Genomic DNA, 19722 nt, shown 5'->3' on the forward strand with positions numbered 1-19722 from the left:
CAGCCCAAAAATATTTTGGTAAACTATGTTCATTTAACATAGTTCTTGCCATTTCTTGTAGGCTTCTATTTTTCCTTTCAACTACTCCATTTTGTTGAGGATTTCTTGGAGTTGAGAAGTTATGATTGTACCCATTAACTTCGCAAAAATTTTGAAAGTCACGGTTTTGGAATTCACCACCGTGATCACTCCGAATTGATGAAATCATGAAGCCTTTTTCATTTTGAGTGCGTTTACAAAACTTAGAGAAACACTTGAAGCAATCACTTTTGTGAGCTAAGAAATAGGTCCAAGTGTATCTAGAGTAGTCATCCACAATCACAAAAGCATATTTGCTTCCACCTAGACTTGTTGTATCAATTGGTCCAAATAAGTCCAAATGGATCAATTGTAATGGTCTAGTGGTGCTAATTTGATTTTTTGGTTTGAAGCTTGTTTTAATTTGTTTGCTTAGTTGACATGCATCGCATACCTTATCCTTAATAAACTTCATATTCGGAATCCCTCGTACTAATTCTTGAGATGAGATTTTAGATATTGTTTTCATGCTTGCATGACCTAATCTCCTATGCCAAAGCCAAGCATCATCATTTACGACGGAGAAACACATTTCATTACCTAGTTCATCAAGATTGATGGTATAGACATTATTTTGTTTTAAAGCAATCATAGTCATGTTATGATTTGGTTTTTCAATAATGCACATATTTTATTCAAATCTAACGATATAACCTTTATCGCATAGTTGACTAATACTTAAGAGATTGTGTTTCAATCCATCAACTAGTAAAACATCATCAATGGAAAAACTAAATTTGTTACCAATAGTTCCCTTGCCAATGATTTTGCCTTTGTTGTTGTCTCCGAAGGTGACGTACCCTTCTTCTTTGCTAGTGAGCATAGAGAAATGAGATGGATCTCCAGTCATATGTCTTGAGCATCCACTATCGAGATACCATCTCTTGTTCCTAGCTTGTGGGTTTGTCTACAAAAGAGGATGATATTTAGGTACCCATTTGATTTTAGGTGCCTCAAAAATTGACCCACTAACCTTGTTATTTATTTTTGAATCCTTTATAGTTCCTTTAGGAACCCATATTAATTTTTGTGAACTAATTTTTCTAAATGGACATTTGTAGGCAATATGTCCGGATTTGCAACAGAAGTTGCATTTCATATAAGAGGAAACATGTAATGTAGGTCCTTTTATGAAAGTGGTAGGATTTTGATGTAATCCTTTTACAAATCCAATTCCATTTCTATTTGCGATGTGACCCTTGTGTGCAAGGATCATATCTAATCCTTTGCTACCAACCTTAAACTTATTTAAGGTTTCTTAAGAAGCAAATTTTCATTTTTTATTGCTTCTAAATGCTCACACTTAGAGCATGGAGGAGTTTGAAGACTATCAAACTTATCTTGTAGCAAAGCATGCTCTTTCTTTAAGATACTTAACTTCTTGCTAACAATTCTACATTCATCAAATAATTCATGAAAAGCGATAGAGAGTTCTTCAAAAGATAAATCTTCATTAAATAAATCACATACCTCTTCTTCTAAAGCCATTAGCGCGTAATGAGCAACTTGCTCGGTGTTGGACTCCTCTTCTTCGGACGCGCTTGAATCATCCCATGTTGCCTTGAGCGCCTTCTTCTTTGATGTCCTCTTTTTGGCTTGAGGACAATCGTTCTTGTAGTGTCCCGGTTTTTTGCATTCATAGCAAATCACTTGGTCCTTCTTTTGTTCAAATTTATTTTTTATATTATTTTTAAGTTTGTTCTTTCTTAAATATTTTTTAAATTTTTGAGTCAAAAGTGCAATGTCATTGTCACTGTCCTCATCACTTGATGTTCCTTTCAAGTGGTCTTCTTGTGATTTGAGTGCCATATCCTTCCTGTTCTTTACGACGGAGAAACACATTTCATTACTTAGAGAAACTTAGAGAAACACTTGAAGCAATCACTTTTGTGAGCTAAGAAATATTGACGGACAACTAGTAAAGATCCAACAAACCTCCACCATTCAGGAGTACCAAACCAGGTTTGAAAGGTTATCTAATCAAACTCGTGATTGGTCTCAAAAACAACTATTGAGGACCTTCATTGAGGGCTTGAAGCCGGAGATCCGAGGAGAAGTTAAAGTACGAAAACCGTATACACTTATGGCAGCCATCTCTTTCGCACGACATCAAGAGGAGCAATTAAACCATGAAACTCGGAGGACTAGGGTCACTCCTCAACCAGTAATATTGAAGCCCTCAGCCCCATCTACTATCGACCAAGTCCCTACACCAAAGAGGTTAACAAGAGAAGAGCTTCGGGAGCGATATGCGAAGGGGTTATGTTGGCATTGTGACGAGCCGTGGAGCCGTGAGCATCGCTGTAGTAAAGGGAGACTTCTTATGATTGAACCAATAGAAGAAGAGGTCATTGAACATCTAGAAGAGAGCCTTGAATATGAAGAAGAAGATGCAGAAGAAGAGCCACAACCAACCGAAGTTACGGTACATGCACTAGCCGGCTACTCAAACCCGCAAACGATGAAAGTTGGAGGTCTTCTCAAACAAAAACCGATCACTATTCTCATCGACACGGGCAGAACTAATAACCTTCTAAATAGTAAGGTTACTATCCAGATAGCCTTACCTATCGAGAATTGCAACAGGTTTGACGGTAAGGTCGCCGATGGATAGATTTTGAAGTATGATCGTAGGCGCCCGCAAGTGAAACTGTTGCTGATCATAAGGCCTTACCAAGAGATAATTGCATATTTCTTCCTTCTCCCTCTTGATGATCATGAGGCCATGCTCATAATTAAATGGTTGACGATATTAGGTGATATTTCTTGGAATTTTATGCAACTAATTATGAAATTTTACAGTAAGGAGAAACAGGTGATACTGAACGGAAAACGTGGAGGCGACGTAACGACGATTTGCACACAACAAATGGAGAAGGTTTTGCATAAAGCATGCAGTAGATTTTTGGTACAACTTGAGCAGCAAACTAAGGGAGAACCAATAGAATTTGAAGATCCAAACCTACTTCCTTTGCTTGCTGAATTTTCAGATATATTTGACGAATCGTACAACCTACCTCTTACCCGTCGGCATGATCATTATATAACGATTCTTTTAGGCAAACCTCCAGCAAATACTCAGTCATATCAATATCTATATCTCTAGAAGGATGAAATAGAAAGGATTGTAAACGAGATGCTCGAAACAAGAGTTATTCGGCCAAGTTGCAACCTCTACTCTTCAACGGTGCTACTTGTATGCAAGAAGGACAGAACATGGCGAATATGCGTTGATTACCGAGCTCTCAATGGCATAACCATCAAGGACAAATACCTTATTCCAATAGCATATGAATTGCTAGATGAAGGGGAGCACAAACCTTCATAAAGCTGGACCTTTGATCCGGGTATCATCAAATATGAGTGTGCGAAGAAGACATACCGAAAACCACCTTTTGAACACACAACAACCACTACAAATTTTTGCTTTCTTCATTAGAAGGTGAAATATCTTGGGCATATCATATCAGAGGAAGGTGTGATAGTGGACCCCTTCAAAATTGAAACAATGCAAAACTGGCCTACCCCGAGGAACATAAAATTGCTACATGGCTTTCTAGGTTTAACAGGCTACTATCGTAAGTTCGTGAAAAAATATGGAAAGATCAATGCACCACTTATTTTCTTACTGGAAAAAGATGTCTTCCAATGGTTAGACAGAGCCTCCGCTACCTTCGACAAACTTAAGGCAGCCATGACAATGACGCCGGTGCTAACACTACCAGATTTCAACCGACCCTTCATTATTGAGGCCGACGCATCTGGAGTCAAAATTGGAGCCATTCTCATGCAAGATGGTCGATCACTCGCATACACTAGCAAGGCATTATCTCCCTCTCATCAAAATAAGTCAACATATGATAAGGAGATGCTCGCCATTGTGCGCGCAGCAACGAGGTGGAGACCCTACTTGATTGGTTGACGATTTCAAATTAAAACCGACCATAAAAGCCTCAAGTACTTTTTGGAGTGAAAGATATCATCCCCTGAGTAGCAAAAATGGGTAACAAAACTTCTTAGATTTGATTATGAAATAACTTACAAAAAGGGGAAAGAGAATGTTCTTGCAGTTGCGCTTTCGTAGCTACCCGAGCAAGCTGAAGTTTCGGCCATTTCACTTCCGACCAGCGACTTCCTTGACGATATTAAGATAGAATGGTAGGAAGATTCAGAGACTAGTAAGATTATAAAAAAATTGGAGGAAGCACCAAGCTCCGTGGCTCATTACAATTGGGACTCAAAAGAAATACACTATAAGGGACGCATTGTGCTTATGATAAATTCTACTTGCATCTTCACGAGCATATTTTGGACAAAGTTATTCCATATGTAGGGTACTAAATGTTAGGATCGGAGCGGCACTAAGAGGGGGGGGGTTGAATTAGTGCAGCGGTAAAGTGCGATAAACTTTTGACGATTTAAACACTTTCGGAAACTTCGTACGATAAAAGCAACGTTTTCGTTTGAAACCGTTTCGATTGCGTTTTAACTAGAAGGGATAAGTAAGACGGAGACAAAGAAGTAGAGCATTAAAGTGCAAATGGTTTATAGTAATATAAATGACAATAAGTAAATGCAAACCAGAGATCACGCCGATTTTACAGTGGTTCGGTCAAATGACCTACATCCACTTGCAAGGCCCCTCTTCGATGAGGCTCCCACCTTCCACTAGCAAATCTCTTGAAGGGGAAGGGTAAATACCCCTCTTACAACTTTTTACAAGCGGTTCACTCTCTTACAGATTTTCAGCAAGAAAGAAGGAGGTGAACACTAGCAAATTGAAAACAAGACTAGCAAAGACTTTTCTAAGACCTTTCTCTCAATCAATTGCTTCTCAAAAAGTTATAATCTCAGTTGAGATTTGAGGGGTATTTATAAGCCTCAAGAGGATTCAAATTTGGGCTCCAAAATTTGAATTCTCTTTGGGTTTCCGATGCTGGCGGTGCCACCACCTGTCAGAGTCGGACACTGACAGTGGACTGGCGGTGCCACCGCTTGGCTCTCGGGTGCTGGGCGGTGCAACCACCCAGTCTGGCGGTGCCACCACCAGACCCTTTGGTTCACTGGTTGGGCTTCAAATTTAACCCAAACCAAGTCTAATTTTGGGCCCAGTTGGCCCCTAACCAGGATATAAGATTATCTCTTAATCCTAATCCTAATTACAAGTTAACTACATAACAAAAAAAACATCATAAGCAAGTTTTCAACCGCGAACGTCGAGTCTTGTTCCGGCGAGCTTTCCGATGAACTTCTTCCGACGGACTCCCAGCAAGCTCCCGATCTTGTGATGACTTTAACGAGTAGCCGAGCCTTCTCGATGATCTCCGTGAACCTCCAACAATCTCTTCGGCGAACTTCCAAAAATTCTGACAGGTTCCCAATTTCCTCTCGGTTGGTTCCGGCAGCATCTCCGACGATTATTCGGACTCTTAAACGTCCATCGAACTTGACCCCGGTATTCTTGCTTTGTGTTTTCTGGTTATCATAGTTAATCCTGCACACTTAACTCAATAATATGGATTAGATCAATTAACCCATCAATTGATTTTATCATCAAAATCTGAGATTCAACAATCTCCCCCTTTTTTATGATGACAATCAATTGATGACGGAGTTATACATAACTCCCCCTATCTATATGTCATATTATGAGAAGATAAAAACACTTGAATTCCATCCTATTGAATTTAAGCATAAACCGATAAGTTCTAACCGTAGAACTTATCGTTATTCTCATTAAGCATAAGTAAATGCGAAACTTCGATGAAAATCATTTTCAAGTCGAATGATAAGAGTCAATTTTTACTACGATAGGAGATAAAGATTTTCAACATGAATTTCATGATATAAATGTAAGGCATGCTTTCAATATGATCAATCAATCTTGCGATATTCTCAAAGATTTTGCAAGGCATATAAGATATTCATATCACACAAGTATTTGTAATTCATATAAGTCATGTTATCGATGCGCATAAGACATTTTCATTAAGTCATGCTATCGAAATGGTATAAGTCATCATTTAATCATCACTTCTCCCCCTTTGTCATCAACAAAAAAGGGAATGAGACTTGAAGCATATAACTTGTGATTATAACATCAGGAATTCAGCATTGATCATACAAAAATTCATCATCCAAAATTAAGTATGCTAAAATATTTATGCAGAGTTCATCTTAAAGGAAAAATCAGCATTCATCCATAAGCATATATCCAGAATTTTAAAATTACATTTAAATAGAAGGTTCAATTTTCATTCAAAAGATGACCAGCTTCGAACTTGATATTAAGAGTAAACAGAACAGAATAAAAAGATACATCAATCCTTAGGAGGTAATGCATAGTGCTGATACATAACATCTATTTTTTGATTTAGTTATCGTAGTTCCTTCAAAATTTCAATTTGCTGGAGTTGAATTTGTTCTTGTTGCGATTTGAGTTGGTCTTGTTGGAATTTGATATGAGACAGTTCTGTCATAATGAGTCCTTCAAAGGATGAAACAGGAGCTGAAGGTGCTGTACCAAAGGGACTAGGAGGAGGAGATTCATTTCCCCTAAAAATTGGTGTTTCTGGTTGTTCTACTGGTGGAGGAATAGGATCAGTCCTTCTAGGTTGCCTTACCCATATTCCATTATTAAATGTGCACCTAAGTCTCTTTAGTAGATTTTTATTGATGATGTTATATCTATCACTTTGTATTGTTTCTTCATCGGGTAGGATGCAAATGTCATAGGCATGAAGAAATCTAGTGATTAACCCCCCATATGGCAACATAATATCTTTAGCTGTAATATCCTACATGTGTTGCTGTATTGAGTATCCAAAACAGTTATATTGACCGGTCATAATCCAATACATAGTGTTTATCTCTATTAGACTCATTTAATCAAGATGATATTGCTTAGGGAATAGTATGCTTGTCATGATATGATGAAGAATCTTAGAGTTAAAAGGTAGTAAGTGTTCGCAACTCTTGGGTATTATTCTGAGGTCCGAGTTTGCAAAAATGGTTTCGACAGCTTCGGTGTAAATTGCTCCTATTATATTAACATCTCATTTTCCTCTAAAATAGCAGCCCCTATCTTTTTCAGTGATTCCAATTAGTTCACAAATAGTATTATCAGAAATCATAATTTGTGTTCCTAAAATGTAAGTCCTTAGGCTATCGTTATCTACCCATAGGTTTGCATAAAAGAGCCTAACTAACCTAGGATAAATTGGTTCATCTATTTGTAAGAGAGGTAGGGCCTCTAGATGAGCAAACCACCTAATGGGTTCTAAGTCTCCTAGTTCATCGAGATCAACGTGTTTACCCTTATGGATATATCTTGTTTCAAATTTTGAAAACCTAAGGGCTTCTTCTTTGGATCTAAAAAGATCGTGGTCATATGAATCTCCTTCAATCCTTTTCCCTTTTGATCTCTTCGGAGCCATTTTCTAGACAAGATAATAAAAGAAATATGAAATTGTAATAAGTAGGTAAAACAAGAAGAAAGGGAAGGGAAGATTTTACCTTATGGAGTGTTTCTTGGATGATGGAGAGCTTGGACCAACAAGAATCCCTCTCCAAGGTTTGTAGAGGTTAGAATGAGGGATTGAGAGAGTTTGGGAGAGTTGGAGCAAGGCTTCCACGGGTTGGGGGCGGTGTCACCGCCGGCCCTAACCATTTGGGATTTATAGGGTGTCTCGGGCGGTGCCACCACCAAACCGAGCGGTGCCACCGCCTGGCGCCCGAGCGCTCAGGCGATGCTACCGCCGGTTCTGGAGGTGCCACCGCTGGCGTGTTGCACTAGATTTTTTTTTTTTTTTTTTTCTGAGGTGTTTGACTCAAGATAGGTTAAGATAATGAGTCGTACTTCAGTATATCATCTTGAATCGAAGGAGAATGATGAAGTCAAATCCATAGAAGAACGGAAAAAGATGAGACATTTTTCAAAAAATATATTCAAACAAGCTTATTTTCAGGGACAATTTAACATGCTTAGTTCCTTTCTAATGAATTCAAATTGGTCTTCATTTAAGGCTTTTGTAAAAATATCTACCAATTGATGCTTTGTGTCAATAAATTCTAAAACAACATTATTGTTAAGGACATGATCGCGTATGAAATGATGCCTAATATCGATATGCTTAGTTCTAGAGTGCTGAATTGGATTTTTGGTAAGACATATGGCACTAGTATTATCACATTTTATGGGAACATTTTTGAAGTGAATTCCATAGTCTTCTAATGTATTTTTCATCCAAACAACTTGTGCACAGCATGCACTTGCAGCAATGTATTCGGCTTCCGTCGTAAATAGTGCAACTGAATTTTGTTTCTTAGAAATCCAAGAAACAAGTGCATGTCCTAAAAATTGACATGTTCCGGATGTACTTTTTCTATCTATCCTACATCCGCCAAAATCGATATATGCATAAGCTATTAAATCAAAATTTTCAGATTTTAGATACCATAATCCTAAATTTGGAGTTCCTTTAAGATACCTAAATATTCTTTTAACACTCTTAAGATGAGATAATTTAGGATTAGATTGAAACCTAGCGCAAAGTCCTACACTAAACATAATATCTGGTCTAGTCGCGGTGAGGTAGAGTAGACTACCTATCATTCCCCTATATGTTTTTTGATCGAAATTTTTACTATTTTCATCCATATCTAACTTCGTCGAAGTACTCATTGGGGTGTTTATTGCTTTTGAATTATCCATGTTAAATCGTTTTAACAATTATAATGTATATTTAGATTGGTTAAGAAATATACCATCACTAAGTTGTTTGATTTGTAATCCTAAAAAGAAAGTTAATTCACTCATTAAACTCATTTCAAATTCATGACTCATACATTTGGCAAATGATTCACATAGTGATTCATCCGAAGAGCCAAAAATAATATCGTCAACATAAATTTGCACAATAAGAAAATTATTTTCAAAATGTTTGATAAACAATGTAGTATCAACCTTGCCTTTGTTAAAATTATTTAAAATAAGAAAGGAACTAAGCCTTTCATACCAAGCTCTAGGAGCTTGTTTCAAGCCATAGAGAGCCTTAGTCAATTTGAATATATGGTTAGGAAGAAGAGAATTTTCAAATCTGGGAGGTTGTTCAACATATACTTCTTCGGAAATAAAACCATTCAAGAAAGCACTTTTGACATCCATTTGAAACAGTTTAAAATTATTACTACTAGCATAGGCAAGGAGCATCCTTATGGCTTCTAATCGAGCCACGGGAGCAAAGGTTTCTTCGTAATCGATGCCTTCTTCTTGGTTGAAACCTTTGGCCACTAATCTAGCCTTGTTTCTAACCACGATACCATTTTCGTCTTGCTTGTTTCTAAAGACCCATTTAGTACCAATGACTAAATAGTCACTAGGTCTAGGAACAAGCTTCCATACCTTATTCCTCTCAAATTGATTCAATTCCTCTTGCATTGCAATAACCCAAAAATCATCTTTTATGGCCTCGTCAATGCATTTAGGTTCGTTTTGAGAAAGGAAGGCGGCGTTAGCATAAAAATTCTTGAAAGAGGAACGAGTTTGAACCCCTTTTGATGTATCTCCTATAATTAGCTCCTTTGGATGAGCATCTATATACTTCCATTCCTTGGGTAAGGAAATTTCGGAAGAAGGTGCATCCAAGTTGCTATTTTGAGGAGGGGGTTCATTTAAATTCAAATTATCAAAACCAAGATCATCATCAAAATTATTTTTCTTTAAATTAGAAATTTCATTAAAAACTACATGAATAGACTCTTCTATTACTAAGGTTCTTTTGTTAAAAACCCGAAAAGCCTTAGAAACGGAAGAGTAACCAAGAAAGATGCCTTCATCGGATTTAGCATCAAATTTTCCTAAGGCATCCCTTTCATTCAAAATAAAGCATTTACAACCGAAAACTTTAAAATAGGAAATATTTGGTTTTTTGTTATTCCATAATTCATAGGGAGTTTTTGATAGGGATGGTCTTATTAGGACCCTATTCATGATGTAACAAGTCGTATTTACGGCTTCGACCCAAAAATACTTGGGTAGACTATGTTCATTTAACATCGTTCTTGCCATTTCTTGTAGGTTTCTATTTTTTCTTTCAACTACTCCATTTTGTTGGGGATTCCTCGGAGTGGAGAAGTTGTGATTGTATCCATTAACTTCACAAAAATTTTGAAAGTCACAGTTTTGAAATTCGCCACCGTGATCACTCCGAATTGATGAAATCATGAAACCTTTTTCGTTTTGAGTGAGTTTACAAAATTTAGAGAAACACTTGAAACAATCACTTTTGTGAGCTAAGAAATAGGTCCAAGTGTATCTAGTATAGTCATCCACAATTACAAACGCATATTTGCTTCCTCCTAGACTTGTCGTGTCAATTGGTCCAAATAAGTCCAAATGAATCAATTGTAATGGTCTAGTGGTGCTAATTTGAGTTTTGGGTTTGAAACTAGTTTTTATTTGTTTACCTAGTTGACATGCATCGCATACTTTATCCTTAATAAACTTTATATTTGGAATTCCTCGCACTAATTCTCTAGATGAGATCTTAGATATTAGTTTCATGCTTGCATGGCCTAGTCTCCTATGCCAAAGCCAAGCATCATCATTTAAAGCGGAGAAGCACATTTCATTACTTAGTTCATCAAGGTTGATGGTGTAGACATTATTTTGTTTTAATGCAATCATAGTTATGTTATGGTTTGGTTTTTTAATAATATACACATTTGATTCAAATCTAATGATATAACCTTTATCGCATAATTGACTAACACTCAAGAGATTATGTTTCAATCCATCAACTAGTAAGACATCATCAATAGAAAATTTTAATTTGTTACCTATGGTTCCCTTGCCAATGATTTTTCCTTGGTTGTTGTCTCCGAAGGTGACGTACCCTTCTTCTTTGCTAGTGAGCATAGAGAAATGAGATGGATCTCCAATCATATGTCGTGAGCATCCACTATCTAGATACCATCTCTTACTCCTAGCTTGTGATGGTGTATGTTTCTACAAGAAGGGATTATTTTTAGGTACCCATTTTCTTTTGGGTGCCTTAAAAACTGATTTTACTTGTTCATCATATTGCATAGAATTGATCATGGTTCCTTTAGGAACCCAAATTAGTTTGTTCGGACTAATTTTCTTGAATGGACATTTATAAGTTTTATGTCCATATTTGCAACAAAAGTTGCAATTGCTTTGGTGCCGAACATGTAAGACAAGGCCTTTAATGAAGGTGGTTGGATTTTGGTGAGGACTTCTCACAAATCCGATTCCACTTCTTTTAGGAACGTGACCCTTATTTGTAATGATCATGTTCAAAGATTTGCTACCAACCTCGAATTTCTTCAAGGTGTCCTTAAGTAGCAAGTTCTCCTTTTGGAGAGATTCTAGATCATGGCATTTTATATATGGAGCTAAACTATCATGATATTCAGTTTTTAATTTATCGATATCACAAGTGAGACTATCATGCTCCTTTTTTAGCAATTTATATTTTCTACTAATTGTCTTACATTCATCAAATAACTCATGGAAAGTATTTAATAATTCATGATAAGGTAAATCTGCATCAATTAAATCTGTTACCTCTTCTCCGATGGCCATTAGGGCGTAATGAGCAACTTGCTCGGTGTTGGACTCCTCTTCTTCGGACGCGCTTGAATCATCCCACGTTGCCTTGAGCGCCTTCTTCTTTGATGTTCTCTTTTTCGCTTGAGGACAATCATTCTTGTAGTGTCCCGGTTTTTTGCACTCATAGCAAATCACTTGGTCCTTCTTGTGTTCGAATTTATTTTTTGTATTATTTTTAAATTTTTTCTTTCTTAAATATTTTTTAAATTTTTGAGTCAAAAGTGCAATATCATTGTCACTGTCCTCATCACTTGATGTTCCTTTCAAGTGGTCTTCTTGTGATGTGAGTGTCATATCCTTCCTGTTCTTTGGAAGGGGGTTCTCGAGCTCGTCATGAGCTTGACATGTCATTTCGTAGGTCATTAGAGACCCAATAAGTTCTTCAAGAGGGAATGTTTTAAGGTCTTTAGCCTCTTGAATTGCCGTAACTTTTGGATCCCAACTTTTAGGGAGGGATCTTAAGATTTTAGTTACTAGTTCAAAGTTAGTAAAATCTTTACCAAGAGCTTTGAGTCCATTGATGACATCCGTGAACCGGGTGTACATGTCTCCGATGGACTCACTTGGTTTCATTCGGAAAAGTTCGTAAGAGTGCACAAGGATGTTGATTTTGGACTCTTTCACTCGGCTAGTGCCTTCATGAGTGACCTCAAGAGTTCTCCAAATATCAAAAGCCGAATCACAAATTGAAACACGATTAAATTCATTTTTGTCTAGTGCACAAAACAAGGCATTCATAGCCTTTGCGTTTAAAGCAAAAACCATTTTCTCCGATTCATTCCATTCACTCATCGGAAGAGAAGATTTTTGAAATCCATTTTCAACAAAAGTCCAAAGCTCGAAATCCATAGAAATGAGGAAGATCCTCATATGAGTCTTCCAATAAGTATAATCCGACCCATTAAACAAGGGTGGACGTGTGATAGAATGACCCTCATGTATGCCAGAGTAAGCCATCTCTCTTGGGTATCAAACCAAATATGAGAGTGAGCCTAGCTCTGATACCAATTGTTAGGATCGGAGCGGCACTAAGAGGGGGGGGTGAATTAGTGTAGCGGTAAAGTGCGATAAACTTTTGACGATTTAAACACTTTCGGAAACTTCATACGATAAAAGCAACGTTTTCGTTTGAAACCGTTTCGATTGCGTTTTAACTTGAAGGGATATGTAAGACGAAGACAAAGAAGTAGAGCATTAAAGTGCAAATGGTTTGCAGTAATATAAATGACAATAAGTAAATGCAAGCCAGAGATCACGCCGATTTTACAATGGTTCGGTCAAATGACCTACATCCACTTACGAGGCCCCTCTTCGATGAGGCTCCCACCTTCCACTAGCAAATCTTTTGAAAGGGAAAGGTAAATACCCGTCTTACAACTTTTTACAAGAGGTTCACTCTCTTACAGATTTTCAGCAAGAAAGAAGGAGGTGAACACTAGCAAATTGAAAACAAGACTAGCAAAGACTTTTCTAAGACCTTTCTCTCGATCAATTGCTTCTCAAAAAGTTGTAATCTCAGCTGAGATTTGAGGGATATTTATAGGCCTCAAGAGGATTCAAATTTGGGCTCCAAAATTTGAATTCTCTTTGGGTTCCCAATGCTGGCGGTGCCACCGCCTATCAGTGGCGGTGCCACCGCCTGTCAGTGTCAGACACTGACAGTGGACTAGCGGTGCCACCGCCCAGCCCAGGCGGTACCACCGCCCAGCTCTCGGGTGCTGGGCGGTGCAACCGCCTAGTCTAGCGGTGCCACCGCCAGACCCTTCGGTTCACTGGTTGGGCTTCAAATTTAGCCCAAACCAAGTCTAATTTTAGGCCCAGTTGGCCCCTAACTAGGATATAAGATTATCTCTTAATCCTAATCCTAATTACAAGTGAACTACATAACAAAAAAAACATCCTAAGCAAGTTTTCAACCGCGAACGTCGAGTCTTGTTCCGGCGAGCTTTCCGACGAACTTCTTCCGACGGACTCCCAGCAAGCTCCCAATCTTGTGATGACTTTAACGAGTAGCCGAGCCTTCTCGGTGGTCTCCGTGAACCTCTGACGATCTCTTCGGCGAACTTTCGAAAATTCTGACAGGTTCCCGATTTCTTCTCGGTTGGTTCCGGTAGCATCTCCGACGATTCTTTGGACTCTTAAACGTCCATCGAACTTGACCCTGGTATTCTTGCTTTGTGTTTTCTGGTTATCGTAGTTAATCCTGCACACTTAACTCAATAATATGGATTAGATCAATTAACCCATCAATTGATTTTATCATCAAAATCCGAGATTCAACACTAAATTGAAAAAGAGTACGGCATATCACCCACAAATTAACGGCCAAACAAAAGTTGTAAATAAGTGCCTAGAGACAGCCCAAAGCCACCCACCAAACATGACTATCCAAGGAGAACTCCAAGCCCAGCCAAGTGCTATTATTGATCGACGGATCATGACTCGACGACGATGACCCACTACTAAAGTGATAATACAGTGGGTGAACCTACCAACAGAAGATGTCACTTGGGAGAACTATGACGACTTGAAGATCAAATTCCCAAAATTCATGAATCGTCAGCCTCGAGGACAAGGCTGATTTGAAGAGGGCGGGTCTGTTAAGACTCTAGCTAGGAGAGTCCTAATTGAGAAGGACATTCATATAAAACCTACCTAAGCCGACCCCTATTAAAGAGGTGAAGAGGCCGGCTAGGGTTAGGAGGTTGTTTCTTAGAGATGAATTAGGAGTTGTAAAGGAATATGAGTCTTGAGTAGAAGTCCTATTAGGAGTTGGTTAGAAGTAGGAGTCTTGAGTATGAGTCCTATTAGGAGTTAGGGTTTAGAAACCCTATAAATAGCCATGTATTCCTCCTCTTTTGATAAGCAATAAATGAATCTTTTCTACAGCCTTTGAGCAGCAACTTGGAGGGAGGAACCCCTATAGAGCTCCAAGGAGGTTGATCCCCTAAAGAGATCAACCCCAAGTTTAGAATCTGCAAGGGTTCTAACAGGGTGGTACCACCACCTGACTTCGCTCGGAGACTGAGCTTCTGGACGGTCCCACCACCGACCAAGAAATCTAGGTCTGAATGGGCTGATCCATTTGGCCCAATTTGGGTCTGTCAAGGGCCCAATTGGCCCCAGATTAAGTTAATGGGATCACCTCCCATTCCTAACTTAATCTTCATGCTAACTACAACATTTAAGACATTAATACTGCAACTCATGTTCCGGTGCGTCAATCGCTTCTTCCGGCAAGTTTCCGGTGAACTTCCAGCGAACATCCGACGAACCCTCGGCGATGCTCCGGCGGACTTCCGGCAAACTCTTGGACTTGCGACGATCCTCTTGGCGAGTTCCAATGAGCTTCTTTGGTAATCTCCTGGACTTGTCGGATTTGATCCCGTATAACCTCCGACGACCGTCCGGACTTCCGTCGAACTCTCAAACCCCCAACATGATCTTGGTCTTGACTTCGGTACAACACCTGCTGCATGTCTTACTACCATCGTAGTTAATCCTGCATATTTATCTCAATATATGGATTAGATAACCAAATGATAATTGACTTCATCATTAAAATTTGAGATTCAACAATCTCCCCCTTTTTTATGATAACAATCAATTGATGACGGAGTTAACATTAACTCCTCCTATCTATATGCCATACTTGAGATAAGTCATTCTTGAATTCAAAGCCTTTGAATTAAAGAGACATATTGATAAATTAAGTTCATTTAACCTTATCAATACTCTCATCATGATTCCTATCATGATGTATCTCTCTGAAAATGATGTCAAGGCTTGATATCCATTTTCACGTCTTACATTTCAAATATGAAATATAGCAATCGTAGCAATTCATTATATGGTAAGATATCAAAAGGTAGAATTATGATGTAAGCTCTTGATATCTTAACATAATGTAAATATTTCAAGTGTATAGCAATCATAGCATTTCATCACATAGCAAGATATCAACATTGTAAAATTGTGATGTAGGCTCTTGATATCTTAACACAATGCGAACATTTTAAGTGTATAGCAATCATAGCATTTCATCACATGGCAAGATATCAACATTGTAAAATTGTAATGTAAGCTCTAGATATCTTTTCATTAATACAAACATTTCACGTGTATAGCAATTATATCATTAATTTACCACATATTTTAAGATATCAATATCATAAAATTATGATGCAAGCTTTTGATATCTTAACATAATATAAATACATAGCAATTATAGCAATTCTATCATCAATTTACCACATATTTCTCTAATATCTTAACATAATGCAAATATGGCAATTATAACAATTCTATAATCAATTTACCACATATTTCTCCCCCTTTGTCATCAACAAAAAGGAGAAAGATTTAAGTAAATTTTAAGCACAAGTATGGTAATGATTCATGTCATTTTTCAACAATAAGTAATAGGATACCAATTATACAAATTTTTCAAGCAAACATGACATGAAGATAGCTTTCATTACTTCTTCCCTTTTATTTGTCATTAACGTTTTGCTTGAAGAAGGAAAGCCATTGTGAACTTACTTGAATGAAGTTAAAATGATAAGAGATTAAATCATACTTCATTTTAAAAATCTTCTTTCATCAAGAAGGAATCATTTTATCAAATCTATTTCTCGAAAAAATATTTTTTACAAGGTAAATCTATGAGAGATACATTTGTTAATTGATTTCATATGTCAAAAATCAATGATATGAAACAAACTTGATATGACATAGGCTTATGAAAGCTATATTAAGTCCGGAAGAGAAATACTAAATCATGTATTGTTAGGATCAAGAAAGTCCGAAAGTGAAATTTAACACATTCATTCATTCGGACAAGGTTTTGCTATGGATTTTCAAACACAATCATGAAGGTAAAACATGCTCATCATCCTGGAAGTTTTGCATCCAAAACATATAATTTCTAATATATTATTAAGGTATGTAATCGTGTAAAATTCTCATTATAGCAATTAAGTAATTGATCATTGAATCAAGAAAGTCCGAAAAATAAATTTGATAAGTTCATGCATTCGGACACATCAACATTCCCAATTATCTTCTAATGAAATCAAATTGTTCTTCACTAAAGGCTCTGTAAAAATATCAGCTATTGATGTTTAGTATCAATAAACTCTATAATTACATCATGATTAGTGATATAATCTCGTATAAAGTGATGTCTAATATCAATATGTTTTGTTCTTAAGTATTGAATGAGATTCTTTGTTAAACATATTGCACTTGTGTTATCACATTTAATGGGAATATTTTTAAGATGAACTTTATAATCTTCTAAGGAGTTTTTCATCCACATAACTTGTGCACAGCATGCACTAGCTACAATATACTCAGCTTCGATTGTTGATAGTGCAACCAAGTTTTGTTTCTTAGATGACTAAGAAACAAGGGTATGTCCCAAGAATTGACATGTTCCTGATGTGCTTTTTCTATGTAGCCTACACCCAGCAAAATCTGCATCAGCATAAGCAATTAACTCAAAATTCGTGGTTTTTGGATACCATAATCCTAGATTTATGGTACCTTTAAGATATCTAAGTATTTTTTAACTACTTTGAGATGAGATATCTTAGGGTTCGATTGAAACATAGCATAAAGTCCTACACTGAGCATGATATCTTGTCTAGTTGTAGTGAGGTAAAGTAAACTTCCTATCATACCCCTATAAGTTTTTTGATCGAAGCTTTCTCCACTTTCATCAATTTCTAACTTAGTGGAGGTACTCATAGGAGTGTTGATAGCTTTTGAGCTATCCATATTAAATCTTTTTAGCAAATCTAAAGCATATTTAGTTTGACTAATAAAGATGTCATTGCTTAGTTGTTTAATTTGTAAGCCTAAGAAGAAGATTAATTTTCCCATCAAACTCATTTCAAATTCAAGGCTCATGGTGTTAGCAAAAGATTCACAAAGAGATTTGTTCGTAGAACTGAAGATAATATCATCAACATAAATCTGAACAATGAGAAAATTATTTTCAAATTTTTTTATAAACAATTTAGTATCGACCTTACCTTTTGAGAAATTATTTTCAATAAGAAAAGAACTAAGTCTCTCATACTAAGCCCTTGGGGCTTGTTTTAAACCATAGAGAGCTTTAGTTAATTTAAACACATGATTAGGGAGGCTATTATTTTCAAATCCGGGAGGTTGTTTAATATAAATTTCTTCGGAAATAAAGTCATTAAGAAAAACACTTTTAACATCCATTTGAAATAATTTAAAATTATTATTAGTAGTATAGACAAGGAGCATCCTTATGGCTTCTAATCAAGCCACAGGAGTGAAGGTTTTTTTGTAATCGATACCTTCTTCTTAGTTGAAATCTTTGGCCACTAATCTAGCCTTGTTTCTAACTACAATACCATATTCATCTTGCTTGTTTCTAAAGACCCATTTAGTACTAATAACTAAATGGTCATTTAGCCTAGGAACAAGCTTCTAAATCTCATTTCTCTCAAATTGATTTAACCCATCTTACATTGCGATAATCCATGAATCATCTTTCATAGTTTCGTCAATACATTTAGGTTCAATTAGGAAGAGAAAAGCAGCATTGGCACAAAAATTTTTAAGAGAAGAACGTGTTTGAACCCCCTTAGATGTGTCTCCTAAGATTAACTCCTTAGGATGAGCATCTACGTACTTCCAATCCTTGGGTAAGGATGTTTTGAAAGTGGATGCATCCAAGTTGCTAGTTGGAGAAGGGGTTTCATTTAAATTCAAAGAATCGAAATTAACATCATTATCAAAATCATTTTTCTTTATTTTGAAAATCTCATTGAAAACAACATGAATGGATTCTTCTATAATTAAAGTTCTTTTTATTGAAGATACGAAAAGCTTTAGAAACCGAAGAATAACCAAGGAAAATTCCTTCATTGGATTTAGCATCAAATTTTCCTAAGGCATCATTTTCATTCAAGATAAAACACTTACACCCAAAAACTTTAAAATATGAAACATTGGGTTTTTTATTGTTCCACAACTCATAGGGAGTTTTGGTGAGTAAGGGTATTACTAGAACTCTATTCAAAATATAGCATACAGTGTTTACGGCTTCGGCCTAAAAATATTTGGGTAGGCTATGTTCAATAAACATGGTTCTTGCCATTTCTTGTAAATTTCTATTATTTCTTTCTACTACTCCATTTTGTTGAGGATTTCTTGGAGTAGAGAAGTTGTGATTGTATCCATTAAACTCATAAAATTCTTGAAAATCATGGTTTTGAAATTTACCACCATGATCACTTCTAATTGATGAAATCTTAGAACACTTTTCATTTTGAACAAGTTTACAAAACTTAGTGAAATATCTAAAGCATTCATTTTTGTGTTTCAAGAAATAAGTTCATGTGTATCTACTATAATCATCTACAATAACAAAAGCGTATTTGCTACCTCCTAGGCTTGATGTAGAGATTGGTCTGAATAAGTTCATATAGATCAATTACAAGAGTCTAAATGTGCTTATTTGGTTCTTAGATTTGAAGCTATCCTTAATTTGTTTTCCTAATTGACAAGCATCACACACATTATCTTTGATGAACTTGATATGTGGAATTCTTCTTACAAGTTCTTTGGATGAAATTTGAGTGATTAGTTTTATGCTAGCATGACCTAATATCCTATGCCAAAGCCAAGCATTGTCATTCAAAACTGAGAAACACATTTCATTACAAAGATCATTGATGTCAATGATACATACGTTATTTTGTTTTAATGCAATCATATATGTGTTTTTGTATGGTTTTTCAATGATGCAAGTATTATATTCAAATTTGACAATATATCCTTTATCACACAATTGACTAATGTTCAAAAGATTATGTTTTAAACCATCAACTAATAAAACATCTTCAATAAAGAAGTTGGATTTGTTATCTATGGTTCCTTTGCCAATGATTTTACCCTTGTTGTTGTCTCCGAATGTGACATAGCCTTCGTCTATGCTAGTGAGCTTAGAGAATTAAGATGGATCTCCG

The sequence above is a fragment of the Musa acuminata genome, chromosome BXJ1-10 (genome assembly GCF_036884655.1).
Source record: "Musa acuminata AAA Group cultivar baxijiao chromosome BXJ1-10, Cavendish_Baxijiao_AAA, whole genome shotgun sequence".
Lineage (NCBI taxonomy): Eukaryota > Viridiplantae > Streptophyta > Magnoliopsida > Zingiberales > Musaceae > Musa > Musa acuminata.